This window comes from Lissotriton vulgaris, chromosome 3_1, assembly GCF_964263255.1.
Source record: "Lissotriton vulgaris chromosome 3_1, aLisVul1.2, whole genome shotgun sequence".
Classification (NCBI taxonomy): Eukaryota; Metazoa; Chordata; class Amphibia; order Caudata; family Salamandridae; genus Lissotriton; species Lissotriton vulgaris.
This window is the reverse complement of record NC_141689.1, coordinates 2013687586-2013712047: the sequence shown is the minus strand read 5'-3', so window position 1 is coordinate 2013712047 and position 24462 is coordinate 2013687586. Positions and strand designations below refer to the sequence as shown.

The 24462-nt window shown below is 42.0% G+C and overlaps 1 long non-coding RNA gene across 1 annotated transcript; it reads right to left on the bottom strand.

The window, feature by feature from the left end:
- Positions 1-13323: 13323 nt before the first annotated feature.
- On the bottom strand, positions 13324-21104 carry LOC147728727 (uncharacterized). Its single transcript, XR_015309385.1, has 2 exons — positions 15394-21104; positions 13324-13921 (listed from the first exon to the last, which is right to left on the bottom strand). It is a non-coding gene; the product is annotated as an uncharacterized LOC147728727 (long non-coding RNA).
- Between the last annotated feature and the right edge of the window lie 3358 nt (positions 21105-24462).

The following is a 24462-nucleotide window of genomic DNA, read 5'->3' as shown; positions in this document are numbered from 1 at the left end:
TATTACTTCTTTATTTTAGAAATAATTCAGTAAATTATATAAAACAATTTTGGCACTAATGGCCTCATTAGGTTTGCCTTCTCATAATAACCCCGATTGGCATGGTAGCAGGACAAGACCACCCTGAAGAGCAACGGCATAACTTTTGTTTTAAATATTTTTATTCTGCATTCCAAATACAAACGCGGCGGGACGTGCCTAGCCATTAACATTGCGGCGGATGTTTCTGCAAGCAACAACTTTGCAATGTCAAAAGGACCATGTCCTGCATTTCCCTGCACTGTGTTTCAGGCACTGTACAGGCTTTGCCACCTGTTACCCACACCCCTCCAACAAATCACTTCCAGAGTTTTTCGTGCTAAATGTCGACCTACAAAAAACAATCGCCGCAGGCATATCTAAGTTAACAAGATTGACATCCTAATTACAACATGTTAAGTACAAAAATATTGAAAAAAAAATTAAGCATGTTAAAAATAATTTTTTCTTTTAAATTAAAAAAAGTGTTGAATACATCAAATAATATTTGTAAACAATAATAACATACTTATAAATATTTGATATTTTAAATTAACAAATTTTTATATATATACCATTATGTATCATTAATTAAACATATACATAACATATTTGATATTTACTTATTTGATAATAACGTTTAAAACTTATTTTATTAACCCTTACATTAGTAAAAAATTTTAGAAATTACATATACATCTAAACATAAAACGATAACATAAATAAAAAATATTTAATTTGATTTAATACTTGTAAATAATTACATTTACTTTCAATAATTTCAACTTTAGTATTACACTAAATTATCAAAAATATTAATACAAATTTGAAATAGCTAAATAATTTCAAAAACTATTCAATCTCCACCCCCCCCCCCCCAAAATACTGTAATTTTAACATTTGGTGCTACAGTAGGTAAATCGTTTGATAGCGTAGGGGTAATAATTACTACTCCAACTTCAGAGGTGGCAACATTAGATAAAGTGTTGGGATTTGTTGTCGTTAAAACTTTAATATTCCAAATCCAGAGGGTGGAAAGGTAGGGAAAGCGTTGGTTAACGTAGGGGTAAAATTACTATTCTAACTCCAAATGTTTGAACAGTAGGGAAAGCGTTGGATAGCGTAGGCTTTACAAACTATTATTCCAACTCCATATTTTATAGCAGAAAGGAACGCTTCGTATAGCGTAGGGGTCGAAATTACTTTCCTACTCCAGATGGGTCAGCGGTATTGGAAGCATTTTATAGCGTAGGGGTTAAAATTACTGTTCCAACTACAGAGGGTGGAACAGTAGAGAAAGATTAGTATAGCGTAGGGGTAAAAAAATGTTATTCCTAATCCAGAGGGTTCAACAGTAGGGAAATAGTTCATTAACGTATGAGTTAAAATTACTATTCTAACTCCAAAGATTTCTACTGTTGGGCAAGCGTTGGACAGCATAGAGGTACAAATTACTATTCCAACTCTAGAGGGTCCAAATGTAGGTAAAACTTTGAAAATCTTAAGGTTTAAAATTACTATTCCAACTCCAGGTACTGAAACAGTAAGGTAACGTTGGATATCGTAGGATTTAAATATCACATACTTATAAATAAATGTTAGATTTCTATTAATGAATTATTACATTTTTAAGTACTTCAACATCATTTACAAAAAATTAATAATTATGAAAAGGCATTACAATTTAAAAATGTAATTGACAATAAATTAACAATACCTAAAAATGAATATTAATTGACAAATATTTTTCACATTTTTTTTAATCTTAAACAATAAAATATTTTTCAATACAAAAATTTATATTTAACACCTTAGCTGCGTGTAAATATCCCTCCCCAGTGCTGCGCTGTCCATTGGAACTAGTGCTGAATGGACGTCCAATGGACGTGCGCAGCACTGGGGAGGTAGCGCTCGTGACGACCGTTGGTTAAAATTAAATCACAATAAAGAAAATGTAAACAATAACATTTATTATCAAACCCAAAAATACTTTTTATGACACTTTAATGAACAAATAATAAAAAATAATTTCCAAATCATAAACACAAATTACCAATTAAAATATTAATTCCCTATCATCTATATTGTCTACCAAGTTAAAATTACATTACCAAATTAAAAATTGTAAATTAACAAATGAAAACATTAATTACCTATTACATTTTTCATTAACATTTAAAAACCTTATTTACCGTTTAAAAATAATGAATTATCAAATTAAAAAATGAATTGTCAATTCATATTTAATTATACATTACATCATTATCCATACTAATAAATACATTCAAATAAACAATTAATTACTATTAAATTACTTCTCACCCTATTACCCTATAAACCTACAACCCCGCTCCGGTACTAAAACATACCATTAATTTTAAATCAAATTATTAAAGAATAGAGAAAGATTGTAATTATAAATAAAGAAATTAAAAAAAATTAACCAAAACTTTAAACGGAAACATAATATTATACATTACAATAATACAAATATCTATATTATTAACTTTGATATTACTGACTTGGATATTAAAAAATTCAATATTACTTACCTTAGGGTCAATATTTTGTCCAATGATATGGATGTCCTCAATATTCAATTTCTTTTTATATTTCCAACTCAATCATTTTTGTAGGTGGATATATAAAAATTGATATTTACACTATGCTCCCCTCTAACATATTTGTGGGCCACATTGTTCCCTCTGTACCAGTCTCTGCAAGCCTTTCAATGGGGGTTCCAATGAAGATGAAATGCTCGCGTACTCTGGCGACATAATTTTTGTTGTCATACCCTGCTCCATTACTGTCTCTTTTCTTTTTTTGTTGTCCAGCACTGCCACTCGTTAAGTCTGAGGACTTTTACTGGTCGAAAAAATGTGTTTGTGATTTACCACTGCTGCTGTTAAACAGCAATGACAATGTGACTGGCAGGTTTCCGTTGCTCATTTGCAGACTGATGTCAGTCGCATGTCCAGTGTATCCCACCAACAGCCGGCTGCGGACATCCTTCCGACATCCTACTACACCCCCATGTTATAGCTGACTGGTTACTGTTGTGCAGCTGTATGTGATGTGGATTAAAATATTTCTTATTAAATAATTATTATTTGTCGTTTATTAATATTAATTGGAGAAATACGTATAGTGTGCAATACTTAGTTATTTCTGCTGAGTTAGCGATTTCTATTTTAAAAACCTGTGAATTGCTGTCTTTGTCAAAATTAAATAGAATGTTAATCTATAACACATAATTAAATATTAAACATTAAAGCTTTATATGTACTTCAGATAATGTTTGTTTGATATCATTAGCGTGACTTTTGTTATATATAAATATGTACACATGAAAGTAAGATAATTTTCCACATTGTAAGTTATATACATTAATAATTTTACATATTTTTAAATTACATATTTTAAAATATCACAGATTATTATTTTAATCATATGTATATTAATGTTTGGTATCATTTCTTATTCTATTTCTTTTTTATATGTATTTCAATAATTACAAATAGAATGTTAAATTATTATTTTGGTATTCACTTTTTATTTATATTCATTTATAAAACGTACTAATTATCTTATTTTAATACTTTAGTAAAGGTATTTGTACTCGAATATCTGTTACTAAAGCGTATTCATTTTTTGATGTAATAATACATTTATTAACAGTCTTTTTAACTTTTCAAATTTTCTTATGTTATGGTAAAGACTTTTTTCCTTTTGTTTTGTTTTTTGAATGTAACTAACATTAGCACGGATAACATTATTTAGGATAATGATTGCATTTGGAAGACTGTTTTAACGCCATTGCTGCAAGAATGTGATCGACTCACAATTAGTCAGTACCTATTTTGTGAACCGACTGCCTTTGAGTCACGTGAAAACCTCTCTATTTTATAAACACTTGTGTTACAGGCTGGAAAAGGTCCGCATCACAAGCTATAATCTGAACAGGTTTGTTTTAAAACATCCCTACAGCCCATGCTAGTCACAGCATGCAAGTATGTGCATGTGGTACACCAATTGAGGATTCCACCATTGAGTATGTATATGTTTGTTAGAAACTCTGATCGTGACCAGAACAAACAAAAATACTACCAGCTTTATAAATGTAGAAAAAGCTGTATGAAAAGCATAGCTGAACGTTGCATCGTAATCCATCGTTTGATGCTTTTTCCTATCCCATCTCACCAAATGCAGCCTGATGTGGATCAGTCTGACTGCTTCGACACATCTCTGTACTAAATACACCCACGGTACTATAGATATTTCTATTGGCCGCATTGTATTCAAAGTTAAAAAAATGAGGTCAATGCTGGTTTTTAAATTTTATTATTTCTGATATTATCACTTTAAATATTTCTTCTTCACATTATACTTTAAATATTTAGTCTCAATGTATGTATTTATAAACACATTTTTAGTGATATTTAGAATTTTTTATGTGTTTTATTTTCTTTAAATTATAATCCAATGTTTGTAATCTTCCACTTAATGTAATATTAAGCAATAAACGTTAAACTTATGCAAAACAATTATTTCACTGTTCTTGCACTTATTACTGTTGCAAAACTACATTTTACCTCTACATCAAATAACACTTTTTATAATGTTTACGCTGCTTGGAATTGGAAAACAATTTCACCCATCCACAATCCTACTTTCCCACTAACGTACTATTGTCTGTATGGTTTATCCTACAATTTACATGTTTCAGTTTTCAAATTTTGCTCTCAATAATTTTGTATTTATCCTGATTATACCATGTAAAATTAAAAATGTTTATACTATATAATCGAAATCCTTTTAGGTATATGATTATGTTTCTTATTACAGACAACTTGCAAATATAGAAGTTTTTAAATATGTTTTTTTTATAAAAAAATTCTTAGCATGTTTTGTAGGATTTAATAAAAAAATGTAATAACAAAAAACACATCTTTCATTTTTATAATTTTTAGAATATTGGAGATGTATGTGGGACAGTCGGAGCATGTCAATGGATAACATTTTCCCCATTGTATTTACCTTAATAACTATATTTCTGCTTTGCTTTCTCTAACTAAATAACAAAATATATGTATATAAATATATATATATAGACATACATGTATATCTCTATATATATATATATTCATATACATATATAGGTACATTTATATGAAGCCAAATTTGCTTTATTCGAGGTAAAAACTCATAAAAGCATAATACATTTAAAAACCATTTTGGTCCATAATAAAATGGATTTACAGAAAAAAGAAAAAGTAATTTACACAAAAAAGTTTTAAAAGAATAAAGCGTCATGGCTTCACAAATATTAAAATCAGTAATAAAAACATAGAGTTATAATTATAAAACCAGTAAATACCCAGAGTAGGTGGTCAAAGCATTCCACTTGGCTAGGGGGTAAGATGCCCACCTTCATCTCAGCAGACCTACATTTACAATAAGAATTTCTTTCTGATGGACCATGACCACCCCAACAATTTGGCAAACGCCACAGAAATAACAGGCAAAGTGCTGGTGCAGATTATTCTTAAAGCCACCTTGCTCTCTCTCGTACCAAGCTGTTTGCACATCGCCCTTAGACAAACGCATCGAGGGATTGAATAGGCCCCACAAACAAAAAGAAGATGGGCCATAGACTCGATTTTACTATTACAAGCTGAGCAAACATTGGAATTACCTTCTGCCCATCTTTCCGTCAGCGATCTAATTGGGAGTGACCCCACTCTAAGCTGGAAATAAAGTTTCCTGTCCTCAGGCTTAGTTATTATGTCCCAATAGGGCTCCAGGGACGGGGAAACTTTTACTTCCAAGAAACGGCCTTCCACGGAGGAGGGGTCTGCATCATTCCAATTCCGGTGGGCTACCATTTCCCAGTACTTTGCTTTTAGAATGTCTTTTGACGGGAACTGGGCTAGCTCTGCGTTCTCCCACAGTCCCTTCATGTCCATTTTCTCCAGTGTTCTGCACAATTCCTTTAGCCAGCCTATCATATGGATTTTATCAGTTTTAACTACATCTAAAAAACCCTGCGCATAATGAGCAAGTTTAGGAGTGACCCAAATACGACGCCAATATAAAATGGGTCGTAGTCTAGCCAGGTCTGATATGGCTTTCCTACCTAGTTCATAGCGCAATGGCTTCATGGGTGTGCTTTTAGGGAGGCCAGTAAGATTACGCAGGAATTTGTTTTCAGCAAGTGTTAACGGGGCTAAATTGTCATAACCCCAAAGCTCGGCACCGTAAAGTGCCGAGCTGAGTGCTTTAGCCTCGTACACTTGAAGTGCTGGCAGGATCGGTTTAGTCAAAGATTTTTTATGCTCAGCACTTATAGCACCTGCATTTTGACGGAGTTTAAGGGCCGCCATTTCTGTGTGCTTCCCCCACTTTACGCCCTTTGCTATGTGGATACCCAGGTAGACTAATTCTGAGACCATTTCCACCTTTTGGCCATCCATATAAAAATTCCCTTTGAAGCTGGCATGTGGGTTAAATACCATAAGCTTTGTTTTGGTTACGTTGACTTCTAGCCCACGATCAACACAAAAGCCCTCAAAAATCCTCAGGGCACGCTGTAGTCCATTAGGGGTTTTGGACATAATGAGCGTGTCATCTGCAAATAATCGAAATGGCGTTTTCGCTCTATCCAAAGTGGGAGCATCTACGGCTCCAGACAACATACGCTCCACTACACCGTTAATATATAATGAGAAGAGCGTGGGGGCCATGGCACAGCCTTGGCGTACCACCCGCTGTAACGGAAACTCAGCGGTGACTTGCCCATGCCTCCCCCACTAAATTTTTGCATCGTTTTACTCATGCAGTCTTATCGCTAATGACAGAATTTCCTGCGGCATACCCATCTCGGCTAACACTTTCCACAGCTGTGACCGAGGAACTATGTCGAAGGCTGCTCGAAGGTCGATAAAAGCAGCATAGAGGCTACCCTTCCCTAGCTACACTGTCTTCCAGTGAAGTAGCGTGAACCTGAATATTTGTTATATGGTGCTAGTAAGCTTACGAAAGCCTGCTTGGTAGGATGACAAAACATTGTTTTCTTCTGCCCAAACCATAATTTTTGCTAGGGTCATTATACCCATCACCTTTTGTACCGTATCTATTAGGCTAATGGGCCTGTAATTCACAGGGAGTGTTTTGTCTCCTTTCTTATACACAGGGATTATTACAGCCCCTTGCCAAGACTTTGGTACTGGTGCCCCAAGCACCACCGCATTAGCCAGCTCCAATATGTACGTGCCCCATCGCGTTTTATCATACAGAAAAACATCAGCAGGAACCCTATCAGGTCCGGGAGCCATCCCCCTTGGAACTGAATCCAGAGCTACTGCTACATCTGTGTTATTGAAAGGAGGGACTAAAAATATAGCAGTGTCTACAATTTCCCTAGTCTTATCCTCAGGGCGGCATGTATATTGGGTTCCAAAGTATTCTAACCAACTGCTCTGCGAAACATGATTAGTCGGTGGTTCGGGGAGACCTCCTTTCCCCCATTTAACGATACTCCAAAATAATCTAGAGTCCTTGGCAATGCTGGCAGCTTTGAGGTCTTGCCAGCGCTGGTCGTCCTATTGCTTCTTGGCCATATGTATGCTGGCCTTGTACTTCTGTCTTGCTACCCTAATGACCATTGGGTCTCTATTTTTAATTGCTGTTCCCAGAGAAGATCTTGCCATCCTACAAGCCTCGTTATACCACCCCGTTATTTTTGGGCGATTATTCTTGCCTTAAGAATGGGGGACTACCTTATAAAAATCTCTCTTTCTAGATTAAAAAAGTCACAGTGCAGATCAATATTTTTTTCCAGTTCATTTCCACTCTCAGTTCCTATCCTCAATATGGTTTCCATAGCAGAAGTAGTTTTATCCAGGTCTTCACTAATGCTCTCTAGCACCTCGCTCTTCGTCATAATTTGGGGCCACTTAACCCGCCTCATGTCATTCGTTGGAACGATCTCTGCTAGAACCTCTTTGACGATTACTTGTCCCTCCAGGTACCACCCCCATATGAGGTAATACACAAGGGGTTATGATCACTCTCCTGTCTACTAACCACCTTCATGTCGCTCATCAGGTGTCAAATTGCCAGGTTGCAGATAACATAATCAATCCTGCTTTGCGAGCGGCCGTTGTCGAAGGTGTTCTTACCCTGGCCGTCACTCGCGGTTCTTCCATTCAGTGCTCTGAACCCCCTTTCGCTACATATAGCGTTCATCTGGATTATGCTTTATGTCCATCTGCCTACTGGTTTTAAGTCCAGTTTGGGGATCCCCCACTCGGAATCCACATCTTCCCCAGAGTACCTGTCACCTACTGAGAGGGGTTCAAAGGTCATATTCAAGTCCCCTGCAATTAGTATGTTGCTCTCACTTGGTTGAGCGCCAATCAGATGGTCTAGGGCTGCCAAAACCTGGGATCTTTGGTCATTTCGTCCGTCCCCCTTTTGGGTAGTCAATCAATGGAATTGAGCCTAGATCTATTAGACCCATGCCTATTATCCTTGACTAAGGGAGGCGAGAATGGAAAAGGGAGCATCTTTCTCAGCTGTATACTCGAATGTATAGGGGGGGGGGGGGCTTGATCTGAATTCTAGCATGAACAGATTCTCAGCTAGGTTATCGGAAGACAAAGTTAGTTCAACAACATCATGAGTGGCCCCAGGATGGCTGAATCTCCTAGCTTTGACTATGTCGTCCCTAATAACCGATCGACACCCTCTGACATTCCGCAGCCAGTGAATGGCCTTGTTAGTCAGGGAGTCTACCCCTTCCCTTGGGCAATCAGGTCTCTCTTTGCACTTGGGCACATTTGTCATGAATATTGTATTTGTGGCATAATTACCCTTTACATGTGTTTGGACCCTAGTGGGCTCTGAGCTGTAATTTGGCGGCCCTTTGTTTCAATTTATTGGGAAACCATGATGCTGTGCCCCTGCCATCATTCTTGGCTCCTTTGATAGTATAGGCCCTGTCGATCCTTGCCCCCCCCCATTGGAGCCCCTCTGTGTCCTCTGGACGCTAGGCTTATTTACTGCCTTGGATCGTGGAGTGGTCTGCCCTATTGTTGGTAGGAATAGGGGTATTACATATACTTGTCACTTCCCCCTCTGCATAATCAGCCCTATGCATTTTGCTACTTGTGGGAACGCTTTTCCCTACTAATGGGAGGGAACCTTGAGAAAGTTTACTTGGATAGGCAGTAGCTGTCTTATGAGAAACCCCTGGTTGAAACCTAGGGTCACCTAGATTGTTTTTTGTAGTTACAGCTAAATTATTAATTTTTTCATGCCCTCAATCTCGTCCCTAAGTAGTGAGACTAGATTAACTAAATCACTAATAGTTCCTAGGCTGTCTCTTGGGGTTATGTGGCCACAAGCATCATTTATGACTACTATAGGGGAGGTGTTCTTTCCACTACTAGAGGTACCTTTTTCTATCTCCTGTTGAATCTCTGCCAGTACCGTGAACCTGTTTGAGCATTGAGTTGGAATAATATCGATCACAGGTAAAACCTGGAAATTTCCCTCACTTTCACCAGTAGGGAGAACCTTTACCCTTTCCCCCTTTGTGTAACCTTTTAACCCTTGTTGTTTCAGAGCAGTCATACTCGATTTAGCACTGGCTCTGAACATTTCAGGGATAGTACTAGTAGGGCCTTCAACCTCTGATGGATTAGGCTTTGGACACCCTGAATCCTTAGCCGGCTCTACGACCTCTAGGAATCCTAAATCAGAAGATAGGATTTCCTGGCAATCATCAATAGTATTGTTAACCCGTTGCCTGCTGATGACGGAACCGCTCCGTCATCAGCTGCGGTGGCGCTGATGACAGAGCGGTTCCGTCATGGCCAGCTCGGCGCGGCGCAAATTCCGCGCCTGCGCTGAGTTCCATTGAGCGGGGCGGGCCATGACGGAACCGCTCAGTCATCAGCACAGCACCACCGACGCTGGTGACGGAGCAGTTCCGTCAACAGCATGCCATCGCCATGCGGCCGCCCCGCCCCCTTAGCACTGCGGCAGAATAGCCGCCGCAGTGAAGGGGTTAATATTGTCCATAATGCAGTTCATCCCAGCATGCTTAGGTGTTCCCTTTACTTTCTTTTTTTTAGCTCCGTTTCTGACGTTTGGCTGCCTCAATAGCCCCCCCCTCCCCTCCTTCCATGGATTTCTTTTTAGCCATCCTCAGTCACAGTGGAGTATAAATTCCACACCCCTGGACGGATATAGGTTACAGTACGCTCTATACCTTTTGCGTACCTATGACTTGCCCAGTTACCTTGAGGTAGAGGGCATTCGAGGTGCGGCCCGTCCTCTGTCGTCCCCGGATAGCCCGCCCTTTGTCCGGGCTTCGTGCCGCGGAAAACAGATACTGATGTATATGACAGTGGGCGTGCCTCCACACAGGTGGGATCACGCACGGGCTCCTGGAGTCCCGTGCGGCGTGCAGGATGAGCCCTCCTCAGCAGTTTAGCAGGCGCTGGATGCAGAGCCACTCCGGGGGGGGGGAGGCGGTGGCAGTTTAAGTGCTGGTGATACTTGCCACACGAAGCTACTAGATATTTAGAAGGATTTGTGTGTGTTTTATTTTTGGAACAAATGATAATTTTTTGATATCTTAAAAAAAAACATTTTGCAATTGGCTGTTACTACAATTGTGTTATCACTTGACTTATTTCAATTTTACTGTTGAGAATTTTCATTTTACAAAATTTTTGAATACTTTTGGTAAAAACATAAAATTTGACTTCAAACATTCCTTAATGTATATCACTAGTATATCATTATTAAGTTTAACATATTCTTTAATATTGCAAGATGACGATATTTTGCGGTTTAACATTTCTTATGTAAACTCTACCTTACAAAGCTGTCTCACTGACACCCATAAGTAGTCAATGTGGAAATGTGTGCCATGGATCCATAAGGTCAAAGTGTACTCTTTGGTCCCCATTAGGATGCTTTGCCCGCCCAACACCCTTACGGAAGACGGGACAGCCCGCCTTAAGGGTGGGTGTCCCGAAGTCTGCATTAGGATTAGACACCACAGTGGCGGGAGCATCCCCCATTTTTAACATTGTGGTGGGCGGTGCTCACTTCACCGCCCGCCACAATGTTAAAAATGAGTGCATGCATTTGCATAAACAAAGTGGCATGCACCGCGCGGTGCCTGTTGATTTGTTTAGGCAAATGCTGGGTGGTACCACAGGTACCCCGTGTGCACACCCCCTCCCTCACTCACTCAGGGGGCCTGCAGGCCCCCCCCCCCCCCCGAGTGAACACGACATGCCTCTCCGTGCCAGCAACGCCGCCACGAAAAGGCATCAATTTTTGCACATTGTAATATGGCAAGGCGACCGGGGCAGAAAAGCGGCAGACGGTTTTTCTGTTCACCGCAGTCCCCCCCCCCCCATACTAATATGGCGGGGTGGATTTGGGAATGGCTGTTGAAAGGATTACCTCCACCAGACCGGCGGCCGCTACCGCCAGCTTGGCAGAGGCAATACGCCCGACATCGTAATGGGGCCTCAAGTTTTTCGTATGCGATCCATACAGATCTGCAGATACATTTTACAACTCATCCATTCAGATTTTGTATTCTGACATCCTTACTTACTTGGTATGTCCACCACCTAAAAATGTTTTTTGACACTTCATGGGCTCTGTTAAGTCCACTCTACATGTTGTCATTTTGTCAAAAGTGAGATTTACCCACTATAGGCATTTGTGTTGTTGTTGCAAACACAGGCTCCCATCATACTGAATGGCATTCCTCCTGAACATTTTTTGGAAGCATAGTATTCAGGCAGATTCAACTGTCGAACTCTAGTTTGTAAAATCCCCCCCCAAAAAAAAAAATGTGTTGGGCCGCAATATTGCTGACTGATATTTTAATGATCTCATTGTTGTTTTGGCTAATAGGTCTTTCGAGAAAAAAAATTTAAATACATTTTGATTTAAAGATGTCAAAATACTTAGGGTGGCAGGCGGACAAAGTCTGCCCGCCATCCTAATGAGGCCCTATCGGTATGCTGGACCGCCCGCCATAAGGGCAGGGGTTCCGTTGGGGGAATTAGGATATACCCGCCACAGTGGCGGGCACATCCTTCATTGTTCGCATTGTGGCAGGCGGTGCACTCTGCACCGCCTGCCACAATGCTAAAAATGCTTTCTCGCATTTGCATATACAAAGCAGCAGGCACCGCGCGGTGCCTGCTGCTTTGTACATGCAAAAAAAGGGGAGTACCTTAGATACCCCCCTGTGCACCCCCACTTTGGCCTTCACCAGGGGGGCCCGCAGGGGCTCCCCCAAAGCAAAGACCACCTGCCTTTCGTGGGCAGCATCGCAGCGGAAAGGCACCTATTCACACAAATCCAAATATGGCACCATATGAACCCTTTTCCGCCCCAGATGCAAGGAGACTGGGGAAGAAAAGTGGCGGGCGGTGTTTGCCTCCGCTGCGGTCCCCCCGTAACGTGTCGGGGGGAAAAGGGTGGCAGGCGGGCATTTATGTCAGGCGGATCGCCACCGCCACCATGGCGTTGGCATCCCACCCGACATCGTAATGGACGCCTTAGTGTCCATTTTTTAAAACTTCTTTTATTTATGGAACATAGATATAAATACATTTTTGATATTCTAATTTAGACATTGCAACCAACTTAAATTGAACAATGTGTTTTTTCTCTCAAATGTTTAAAAAAACAGGTTTAAAAAAAACTCGCTTTCCATCAGGCTTACCATGTCAGAAAGACTGTGGGAAACCAAGCATCCTAATCCTAAAGGTGGAAACACTTTCCTATGGGACTACAGGCCGGTCTCTGAATGGCTTATGGGCTCCTGGAGCCAGTAGCAATCCAGCTGCAATGACAGGCCAGTTCAATTCTGACCGGCTATATGGTAATCAGCTGATCAGAAATGAAATGGGCTACATCGGTTGTAAAGCCTCTGACCTAAGGTCGGAGGGTTTACAATAGAGATTGTCATAGACCCCTTGGTCTTTAAATACATTTTATTTTAGCATTAAATTTCAATAATGTTTAATAGCACTTCTAGATTCACCTTTAGTGACAGGATATAGGGGTAATGGGCGGGGTATTATATTAATACCCAGTTAATACTTAATTTTTACCTACTAACTGAAATGTATTTTAGAGGGAAAAATGAAAACAGTGAGATTAAGAGACATTTTATTTTTAAAACCACAATAATTATGAATAAATAATAATTACAGCGATACACTTTATTTTAGAGTCAGTAACAGGAAACAAAAAAAAAACACTTTAATTTTTTTATTTGCAATTACTTTATAAATTGGCAGTTTGCGAAAATAGATATTTGTACAAGCCTTTATTACAATACATAATATATATTTATATTTTTTAAATGGTAGTAGTTTCCCATGCGTTTAAATGGTGATAATGGTCCTTTTTTCCGTTGGTACGCAAAGTCAGACTCTCGCTCATTGACGACTGGGAAACTGACCTTGTTGTTGCATATACAGATTGATACACCCAAGACAGTATAACGGAAAACCACAAATCACTTTTCAAATGTTTACTGTAAACTTTCCACTTATGGAAACAAAGGGGGCTACAATTGGTAGATAAATATGAAATAAAACTTTTACTTATGAAACCAGAACAATGAGCAATGCAGATATTTATATTATTGTAAACACATTAAGATTCTACCTCCTACATATCACAATTTTCGTATTCGGTACTCTGAGAGCATAATGGGGTTATACCTCGGCATTTAATACTCAATAGATTATTATAAATTACATTGGAACCCTTACAGCTTTAGTAAGGTTGCCTCTTCTGTTTGACAGCATTGTAAATGTATCCATCTGAAGAATTAAACACATAGTACCTATTGGAAAAGGAAACATCAAACAAAAAATTAATAAGTTAGTCAGTTTGCATATTATTCAGACCAAAACTTTTAACTTTAGGGCATAATTACGAGTATGGGGTGGGACGGGAGGGGTGAGGGAGTTCCAATGTACTGCAGATTACAACGAACAAAGTTGTATCTGTGCCAGTGGAACACCAGCTGCGCAAGGGAACAGTGGTACCCTGTCAGTGGTGTAGGAGCGCCACAACACAATATACTGAGCAGGGACTGGCAAAGTCCCGAGCAGCATACTTGGAGTTCTTCCACCACCAGCAATTTCATGGCAGAGCCCCACCATGAATAAGCTGGCGCAGCAAGAACTACAGGGCCCCCATGCCCTGGGAATACATTCAGGGTGGCACAACATGTCCCCCCCCCCCCCATGAATATATTTCCCCCAGTTAAAGCACAGCATGGAAGTCACAGTCCATGCCATGCTGGAACTTTTTGCCAGTTCCCACTGCAGTGCACCACCATGGGAATGGCCAAAGAACTGCCAACGATATTACAAGCTGCACATTTCCAACTTGTAATGCAGTTGGCGGTGCTTGCACAGCCAAGGCTGCATTGTGCTGTTGCAGCGCTAAAGTCGTAATCAGGCCCTTAGTCATGTTTAGGAGGTTTTTATAAAATGCCTGTATGAAAGTGCCCCTATTGTACATAGTTAGCCCCATGATTTGCCTGATAGCTGATGCAACTTTGAAGAGCACTGGGTTCCTGCTAACCAGGTTGCCAGTGCCAGTATTATTTCACAAAAATCATGTATATGCCTAATTATTCCACAATTGGCAAGGCCCTTTGCACTGCTGTAAGTCCCTAGTAAGGGGTACCTTTTGGTATGTAGGGCATGGGTCCTGAGGAGGGCCCCTTCGAGATGCAGCATGTATTGTCCTGCTATAAGGTTACTAGGTCTCTGAATGTACGCAATAAATTACTTGCTAAACTCAACCATGTGCACAGCAGTCAGCATTCCAGTCCACTGTACAGAACGGCTCTCTATAGCGGCTGCTGGTACTGCGTACTGAATTACATGCCTAAATGCGCTTGTGTACGGGATAGTAGTTAGCATTCTAGTCACCGGCTGCTTTCCAGGGTTTCTAGACTAGACTGTCAATACAAACCACTTCCAGGTTACTTAACCAGCACGTCCCACTCGAACTAAAGAGACACTCTAGCGGGAACTTATGCCCGACTGAGTTTCTCATCAAGTACGCTTTTCCTCCCTTCTCCGCCCCTGTCCCCGCAAAGCCCAGATATGTATTGCATGGATACCTTTTTTTCAACATTTGTATTGCCATTTATTTTAGTATACATCCATAATAATATAGTTCAGCAATTAGTGATATATCACAATACAGCACTTCTTTGGCATATATAAAATTGTCCTGTACTAACTTTAGTTACAATTCGAAGAAGCCATAGAGTAGGTTATCCATAAAAGTACTTACACATAAAATCAGTCTCATACGTTCAAGTCTTACTTCACCTATAAGTTTTAGGAAAAGGTTATTTTGGTAAATGTATACAGTCAAATATTATTTGTCAGTCTGTAACTATCCGGCATTTAATAAAAGAAAGCAATACAACTGGTGAATCATACTATGTAATTATCTAACAGCAGTGGAGCTAAGGGTTTTGAATTTGCTAATACGTTAAGCAGGCGGTGTGGGGCGTGTGCATGAGATACGTTGGGCCGGGTGGGCGCTAGACCACCAGTGGGTCATTATACACACATCTGGTCGTAGATGTCGCAATTTCCCCAAGTTTTATGTGTGACCTGGGCAGTTTGAGCATTCCCTACCTGGCCATTGTCGTGTGGTATATCATGGTCTGTTTGCAGTAGCGTTTTTATGAAGGTCAACTCAGTGTTTTTATTTAGCCGTCATATCTTTTGTAATCTTCGCCGCTTGTTTTTGTTCCCCCTTCGCTCGCCCCCTCGGTCGCTCCTGTAGAGAAGATGGCAAGGTTCTAGCATATTTGTCAGCATCAGATCCGTACGGATCCCTGGGTCAGTGCCTATTGGGCCACTATCTGTCAACCACTGCACCAGCCACTGGAGTTCAAAAGCTAAAAAGTATAGCTCGAAGTTAGGCACTACAAGTCCTCCTTCCGCGATGGGCGTTGTAGTATAGCAGGGCTACTTGCCTCCTCCCCTTTTACCATATCTAATCTCGCAGTAGAGCATCTAGTTGTCAAAACCACAAAGCGGGAATGGTGCGACTAGCAGGGCCCCCTTCATCCTGAGGCCTCCAGTTGGGGGCAGAGAGGGTATCTAAGGGACCACCCTGTAAAATGTTGCACTGTGTCACAGGCACAATGGGGTGCCAGCGACAGAGTGCAGAGATTTTCACACACCTCCATTTTCCCCAAAGGAGCCTGTGTTGTCAGGCGGAACACAGGCTCCCATAGGAGTCAATGGAAATCCGACCTGGTCCCGATTCCGAGATGGTCCCACCAGACATCGGATTGAGGCCTTGGTGCACTCCGTGAACACACCCTGGCTTTTCATCAACTTACACCCCTCAAATTATTATCACACCTCCGGATTCATCCACTTTCAACGGAAGAGATTACAAGACACCAGCTCACTCGCTGCATGGTTCTCGAGTAAGTTCCCTGCAATTATATTTTTTTGAAAAATAAGTTCTAACCAACCCATGATGTTTTGATTCACTGGGACCAAAAAACAAAAATACAAATTATAGCGACGGATTAGGATGGTGGGCAGGCATTATCCTTCAACAGGACCTCCCAAAAGGCTGTCAGTGGTGCCAACAGGCATTTTGATGAGACTTCCACAACGGCAGACCTACAGCCCCTTAAAGTCGCTTTCTGCCTGCCTTTTCATGGCGGGTTACCCACCATGAAAATGCGGACAGTGAGGCACATTGTAATCCCTATGGCGGTGCCTGGTAAGCACCACCACCACGGTAGGGAATACAACCCCATCCGCTGCATAGGGGAGGTGTCGAATTTACTATTCCCACTCCAGTCTGCAACATTAGAGTTGTTGAGTACCAGTACAAATATTTGAACTACATTAAACCAATAAAAATTTTAAATATATGGGGACATTAAAAAAAATGACATTAAAATGTTTATTATTTACGAAAACAAAAATTCGAATCCCACGCTATATTTTCAAAATTTTCACAAACACGTTAATTTCAAATTAATAAAAACATAACAAAAATAATTTTTTTAACAAGAGCTATTTTTACATTACTTAAATAAGTACCTAGCCAATAGCTCTGTAAACACCTAAAATATATCTATAAACTTTAAATATTCAATTCAAAAATAGTTAAGCGATAAAATGTAAATTAAACAATGAACAACAATTACCTCATAATAAATAAATTATACTAAATGAACTTCCCACTCATTACCCCTAAAAACACAACCTGCATCACATAGATGACTTTACAAATTTGCTAATTTCACAATCACAAATAATCAATTAAATAATTCATAACAATTAACATCACAATTAAATTCCTTAGCAAGCTTTAGCCCCACAAAAAACATCAAAAATAATAAAAAAAATTAACTGACAAAATGTGCATGAATAAATCATTTAAATAACTCAAAATAATTAAAACTCTGTAAATACTTATAATAAAAATACTTCCAACCTTATACCCCTACCAACACCACAACCTGCACCTATGGTGCACCCCCGTTAATCCCTCCACCACGTGGAAAGCACCCAGAGATGCCGGTAACGCATTGCAGGGATTAATGGGGGCACCATTGGTGCCCCTTCTACCCATAGCCGTAGGCTGCGAAGGCAAGGGGGCTCTTCTAGGGGCCCCTAAACTCACTTTCTGACAGGCTTCCATGACAGAAAGCCCTGAGTGGAAATTCGGTCCGAAACCGAGCATAGTTATCCCTATGGGAGAGACGCCGTCCATGGGGATTACGGGCAGGTCGACAAATGGCCGGCCTCCTTAAGCCTGCCTGAATCAAGCTGGAATGACCGGCCAGTTTCAATTCAGACAGGCTTGATTGTAATTTAGAGGCTGGAATTGAAATCGCTATCAGGGTCAGAAAATCTCCGACTTGCAGACAGAGGCTTTCCAGGCCTCATCGTAATAAGTCCCCAAGTGTGCTGCAATTGTTAAGCAAATATGAATAAAAAAAATGATAATGAAAACAGAACTGTGAACATCAAATATTTCTCTTTATGATAATAGCTTCTAAATATCATTACAATAATCACTATGGCAAGAGCATAATGTTGTTATCCCTCTGCCTTTTGTGCCTGTTTAGCAAGATCCCGATACCTTTGCACAGCCGACCATGATTTCTTCAACTACGGAAGCTTCTATAATTGCCCTTGTTCTCAGATTCAAAATATGCACACTTTTTTGTAAAAATTTATGCTTGGATTCCTTCAGGAGATTGCTTTCAGGCCTGCAGAGGTAGGTAGGTCATCCACTGGATCATTGTGTGTAATGATAGATTCGGGACAAAGGACTATGTGCAAACCACTTGCTGAGAATATGATTTTCAAATAGTTTATCAGCTCCATCGTGTGTGTCCAAAGATCTGAGTGCCCCTCCATTTTGGGTTCCAAGACCATAAACACCCTGAATTCTTAGTCATACTGTGTCCAGGCGTAATCCCCATATATGAGGTGTGCTTTCATAAGACATCTGTGAGAAAGTGGATCTTTTGACAAAGTTTGCCTCCCACGTTTTGCATGGAAAATGGTGTGTTTTCAAATATAATGCACAGGGTCCCGGTCTACCAGGTCCCCTATGCCAGTGCTTCTTCCATAAAACTTTTCCACAATTGGCCATTCTAGCGCCCTTCAAGTCCCTAGTAACTGGTACAAGGGGACAAAGGGCATTAGGACTGAAGAAAGTCCCCTAGTGACCTCTCATCTGGGCCATGCAGATTGCCACTGTAGCATTCATGGCCTAGAGTAGACAAAAATGACAGTCGACATGGCACACTGCCTGTGTGCCACGCCAACCAGCACTGTCCAAGATATAGGTAAGTCACCGCTCTCGCAAGCCTTGAAGCAGGGTGCATTATTTCATTGGTTTGGACATATTTGCATGAGCATATAATCCCCTATAATATACAAGTCTATTCTTAGATAGTGTAAGTGCCAGGGACGCCAAAGAGAGTACATGGGCTGGAAACTATGCAACTGCAGTTCCCCAGGACATAATGGCTTCTCTGAACGCAGGAGTGTTTGGTACCAAATTACTCCTTAATAAACACACACTGAGGCCAATGTGTCATTTATTAAAACATCTACTCAGAGGGCACCTCAGAGGTGCCCACTGAAATTCCACTAAAGCTGGTGTGGTCGCAGATTAGCTTTAGTCATACTGCCACCACCAGAAATCTTTCTGGACCCCTGGATTGAGAGCCCCCCTCTCAGGGACCAGAAACAAAGCACGTCCTGTGCAGAGGTTTCACACCTACTCCCCCAGGATGGGCACAGTGCGAGAGACGGAAGCTTCAAAGGTCTTCCCCCATTGCAATGACACCCCTAACCTCTGATGGCAACCTGTTTACACCTCTACTTTTGGCGGGAAAACCTGCAGCAAAAAATAGGAACAATAGGTTGTGCCCCACCTCTGCCAACTCCACCCCTAAGGTGAAGGAAGCGAGGTGAAGCATATCTTTCAGTCTCTGCCATATGGAAGAGGGCGGGGTGGGGGTTCCTCCAGGCTACGACTATGCCTCCTCCCACAGTAGGTGGCATAATGGAGGGTGTAGACAATCCAGGTAACTCCCGCAAACAAAGCAGTGGAGGTGGACACTGCTCTTGTCGAATGGTCGGTTGACAATACTCTATCGCACTGGAAATCCATCTGACGATTCCTCTTTTTGATAAGGGAAGCCCTTCCTGGGTGTGCTGAAGGCAACAAACAGTTGTGAAGATTTGCGGAAGGGTTTTGTCTTTTGTAAATAGAATTTGAGACAGCGTTGGACATCCAGCAAGTGGAGAGCTCTTTCCGCTGCGGTTGTTGGTTGAGGAAAGAACAGTTTGAGCATTAGCGGCTCATTTAAATGAAAGTCAATTGGAACTTTTGGAATACATTTTGGATTAGTCCCGAGTATCATTCTATTCTCTTGAAATTGTAAGAAAGGGTCTTGAATCGTGAGAGCCTGTAATTCCCCCACTCTCCTGGCTATAGTGAGCCCTATGAGAAGCAGAACTTTCCATGATAGAAATTTAAGATCTGCCCTGTGTATTGGCTTGAAGGGCTGTTTCATTACTTGAGAAAGAATAATGTTCAACTGCCATAGAGGTGGTGGAGGCTTTACTGGAGGAAAAACCCGGAATAATCCTTTCATGAATTGTTGGATGACTCTTCCAGACCATATAGTTGGTCCTGAGGAAGTCCTCCTGTAGAGTGATATTGTAGCTAAATGTACCTTTATCGATGCATGAGCCAAAAGTAAAATGTATGTAATAATCTCATGCGCTGCCGAATTCAGAGAATGAATGTTACATCTTTGGCACCACAGACAGAATCTTTCCCATTTCATTCTGTGGGTCTTGTTCGTACTCTCCGCTCTGGCTTTTGATAGGATGTCTTTGCATTCCTCTGAGATCTTTAGATGGGGAAACTTACAGTGCTCAGGAGCCAGGCCGCTAAGTGCAATAATTTCGGATCTGGATGTAGCACTTGTCCCTGGGACAAAGTCAGAAGCCCCTGTATTGGTCAAAGGCGAATCGGATGGACCTCCGACAGTAGAGGAAGCTCTGTGAACCAGTGCTGCCTGGGCCACCATGGGGCTATCAGGATCACCCGGCACGGCTCCTTCTTGATCTTCATAAGAACTCGTGGCAGGAGGGGAATTGTAAGAAAGGCGTAAGCAAAGACGCCTTACCATGCCATCAGAAACGCATTCCCGCAGGATCCCCGTTGGGGAAGCCAGCTTGCGAAGAACCAGCATTTCCCGTTCTCTGCTGTTGCGAAGAGGTCTACTGTTGGTTCCCCCCCCCCCCATCTTTGGAAGATGTTGTCTAGAACCCCTTGGTGATCTCACATTCGTGGCAGGTAGATTTGAGCCTGCCGAGTGTATCTGCTTGGACGTTCTGGGCTCCTGGGAGATGTTCCGCTGTTCTGGATATCTAGTGTTGCAGTGCCCATTCTCATACTCTATGGGCCTTTTGCGACAGGGAGAGTGATCTTGTTCCTCCTTGTTTGTTAAAGTAATGCATAGCTGTTGTGTCGTCCGTTCTTACTAACACAGTTGATCTTATTTTTGGTAGGAACGCCAGCAATTCCAAGCGGGCGGCTCTGAGTTCCAATAAGTTGATATGCATCTTCTGCTCGTGCAACTTCCAGCGGCTGCTGACTTTAAGGTCCTGAAGGAAGGCTCCCCATCCTTCTAGGGACGCATGTGTAGTAATTATCAGTGGGGCTGGCTCTGTGAGGAATGAAAGGCCCCGCGAGATGTTCCGCTCTTGGGGCCACCATTTCACCGCTTGAACAATGTTCGGCGTTACCTTGACTAGGTCTTCGAAGGATCCCTATGCTTGAAGCCATTGTATATATAGCTGCTCTCGCAACGGACGCATCCTTAACCTGCAGCAAGGTACGAGGGGAATGCAAGATGACATCGTTCCCAGCAATGACTTGTACACTGAAAGGCACTTTCTATTTGTGAAGTCTTTGAAAAGAGATGCAATTCTCAGTTGCCTTTCTTTGGAGGGGAAATGCCTTGTGTCCAGTATCACTCCCAAGAAGGTGATGTTTGTCAGTTGAAGGGATGATTTTTCCTAGTTTAAAGTCAGACCTAACCTGGCAAACAAATCCACGCAAGCCGCTGTTGGTGATCGGGTGGATGCTGCTGATGGTGCCTTAACCAACAAGTCAGCGAGGTAAGGAAATACGTTGGGGCAGATTTATGTTAACTGGCGCATCCCCAGGGATGCGCCAGTTAACGTGCGCCAGCTCCGCCACCCATGGTGCGCCGCATTTATAATGCGGCGCACCATGGTGCAAAAACGGCACAGATACGTGACGCATCTGTGCCAGAAATGTGGCGCATTGCTGGAGTTGCATCGCAAGCGCGACACAGCTCCAGCAAGGCTCAGGGGTGCCCCGTCTACATAATGCTGCGTTAAGACCTACGCCTGCTTCAAGCAGGCGCAGGGTTTTGACACAGCATTGCCCTGAAAGTGACTGAGTGAAATCTCATAGATTTCACTCAGCCACTTTCAGGAGGCGTTCCTACGCAGGAACGCCCCTCCCTGCGCAGGAACGCCCCTCCCTGAGCAGGAACGCCCCTCCCTGCGCAGGAACGCCTCCTTATGGCGCAGTGCTTTACAACGTGACGCATCTCCTAGATGCGTCACGTTGTAAATAAGGCGCATTGTTTGCGCCACAGTTGCGTCAAAAAAGTGACGCAATTGCGGCGCAACGGCCTCATAAAGCTGCCCCTTAGTGTTTGTTTCCTTAGAACAACCGCCATTGGAGCCAGGCATTTCATGAATATTCTTGGGGCTGATTTCAGGCCGAACTGCAGTACCTTGAATTGGTAATGTTCTCCGGCAACCATGAACCAAAGGTACTGCCTGTGGGAAGGATGGATGGGGGATGTGAAAGTACGCATCCTGTAGGTCTGTGGTTATATGATCTCCTGGGTCTAAAAGCAGAAAGATGTCCTGAAGAGAAACCATTGTGAAAGATTGCTTTTTGAGATAGGTGTTTAGGGATCGGAGGTCTCGAATAGGACGCCATTGGAGAGTGTTTTTCTCGACTAGGAAAAATCATGAGTAAACCCCTTCCCCTCTGGAAGTTCGGCACCGGTTCTATTGCTCCCTTTCGGAGCATTGTCCGAATCTCCCAACGCATCTGAAGTAAGTGCCTGACCTCTTGATGTATCGGTGGTGTACAAGGGGGCGTTTGTGGAAGTTCTAGAGTGTTTCCGAATTGAATTATGTTGAGGACCCACTGGTCCGTAGTTATTTGCTGCCAATTTTGGAGATAATAAGCAATCTTTCAACCCAAGGGAACATGTGACGTAAGAGGGATAGGTGTAGCCGGATCCTGAAGGCGGTCATTGTCGTTGGTTGTTGTCTTTCCCCTGACTACCTCCCCTACCCTCTAGGTGTAGATTTTGTGTAGCCTCCTGACTGACGGTGCGTATACTACTTACAGTAAGGCTGTGATGATGTAGAGTAAGATGAATATCTTCCCTGCTGGTATCCTCCTCTGAAAGAGGATAGGCCTCGAACCTTTAGAGGATTGAAAGGAACTTTCCTATATTGTAGTGTTCCTAATGATTTCGCTGTATCAGTATCTTTTTTGATACCTTGCAGTACCTAGTCTATGTGATTTCCGAATAAATCCTCTCCATTGAAAGGAAGGTCCGAGATCTTATTTTGGACTTCCAGCCTGAACGCTGTTGCTCTCAGCCATCCTTGTCTGCACAGGACCGCCGCTCCTCCCAACGATCTGAAGGCTGTGGTTGCGATGTCTATGTCCATAGCACAATCTAGGACTTCAGCCGAAGTCCTTTGTCCCTCTTGCAGAATCTTGATCTGTCAGCCTCTGGAATGCAGGAGGCGAGAGGTCACACCACATCTGCCTATTGTACCTGCCTAGAATGGCCAGGGCATTCAAAGCTTTAACTAACAGGGCAGACAGAGGAAAACCTATTCTCCGCATTGTCCAATCTCCTACGCTCTCTGTCCGGAGGTATCGTAATAGGAGCGGACGGATTCCTGGTCTTCTGCTGAGCCGCCTGGGTTATGACGGAGTCCAGCTTGGGGTGGCCTAAAAGACAAGCTGGAGCATCTGAAGGTGCCTTATATTTTTTTGTCCAGTCTGGCAAGTACTTGAGTCACCATTGCGGGTGTCTCCAGGAGTTTTAGGCCCTCTTTCCATAGATGATCAACAATCAGTAGGGACCGAAATGTACTACGATAATGTTCCTTGAAGTCGTAAAAGAAACATTCTGCTTTGTCTGTGGACATGGGGAGTGTGAATCTGTTTGTGGCTCTCTCCATTAAATTATGAAAACCACTGATGTACTCTCCTCATCATCCGTGGTCACTGGCTCTAGATGAGATCTTGCTGGTGGAGATCTAGGCAAGGGCTCTGGTAAAATGCATCGCCTACGCACTGGCGTACCTGGTATAGAGCATGGTTGAGGCGTAGTCACCTGCAATTCTTTAGAGGTATGAGGAACAGGATGTCTCTTATAATCCTCCAGCATGAACTGCAAATCCTTTAGCAATGAAGATGGAACACTCACCATCTCCTCATGGCGGTATTATTGCTGGGGACGACATTGAAACCCCTCATATTCGTACTCTGAGTCACCCTCTTGGTACTTTATTTGCAACTGAGACGGGCTACTAGCATAGCCAAAAGGACCGCCATCCTCCTCCACTTCTTCCGACTCCTCCAACAGGTGAGATGTTACCAAAGGGGTCACCTTACTTGGTGATGGGTTCTTCCTGGCAAGAACCCATTTTCTGTTTTTTTTTCCTCTCATCGACAAATTCTGCATCGCAACCACCGACGTTATTA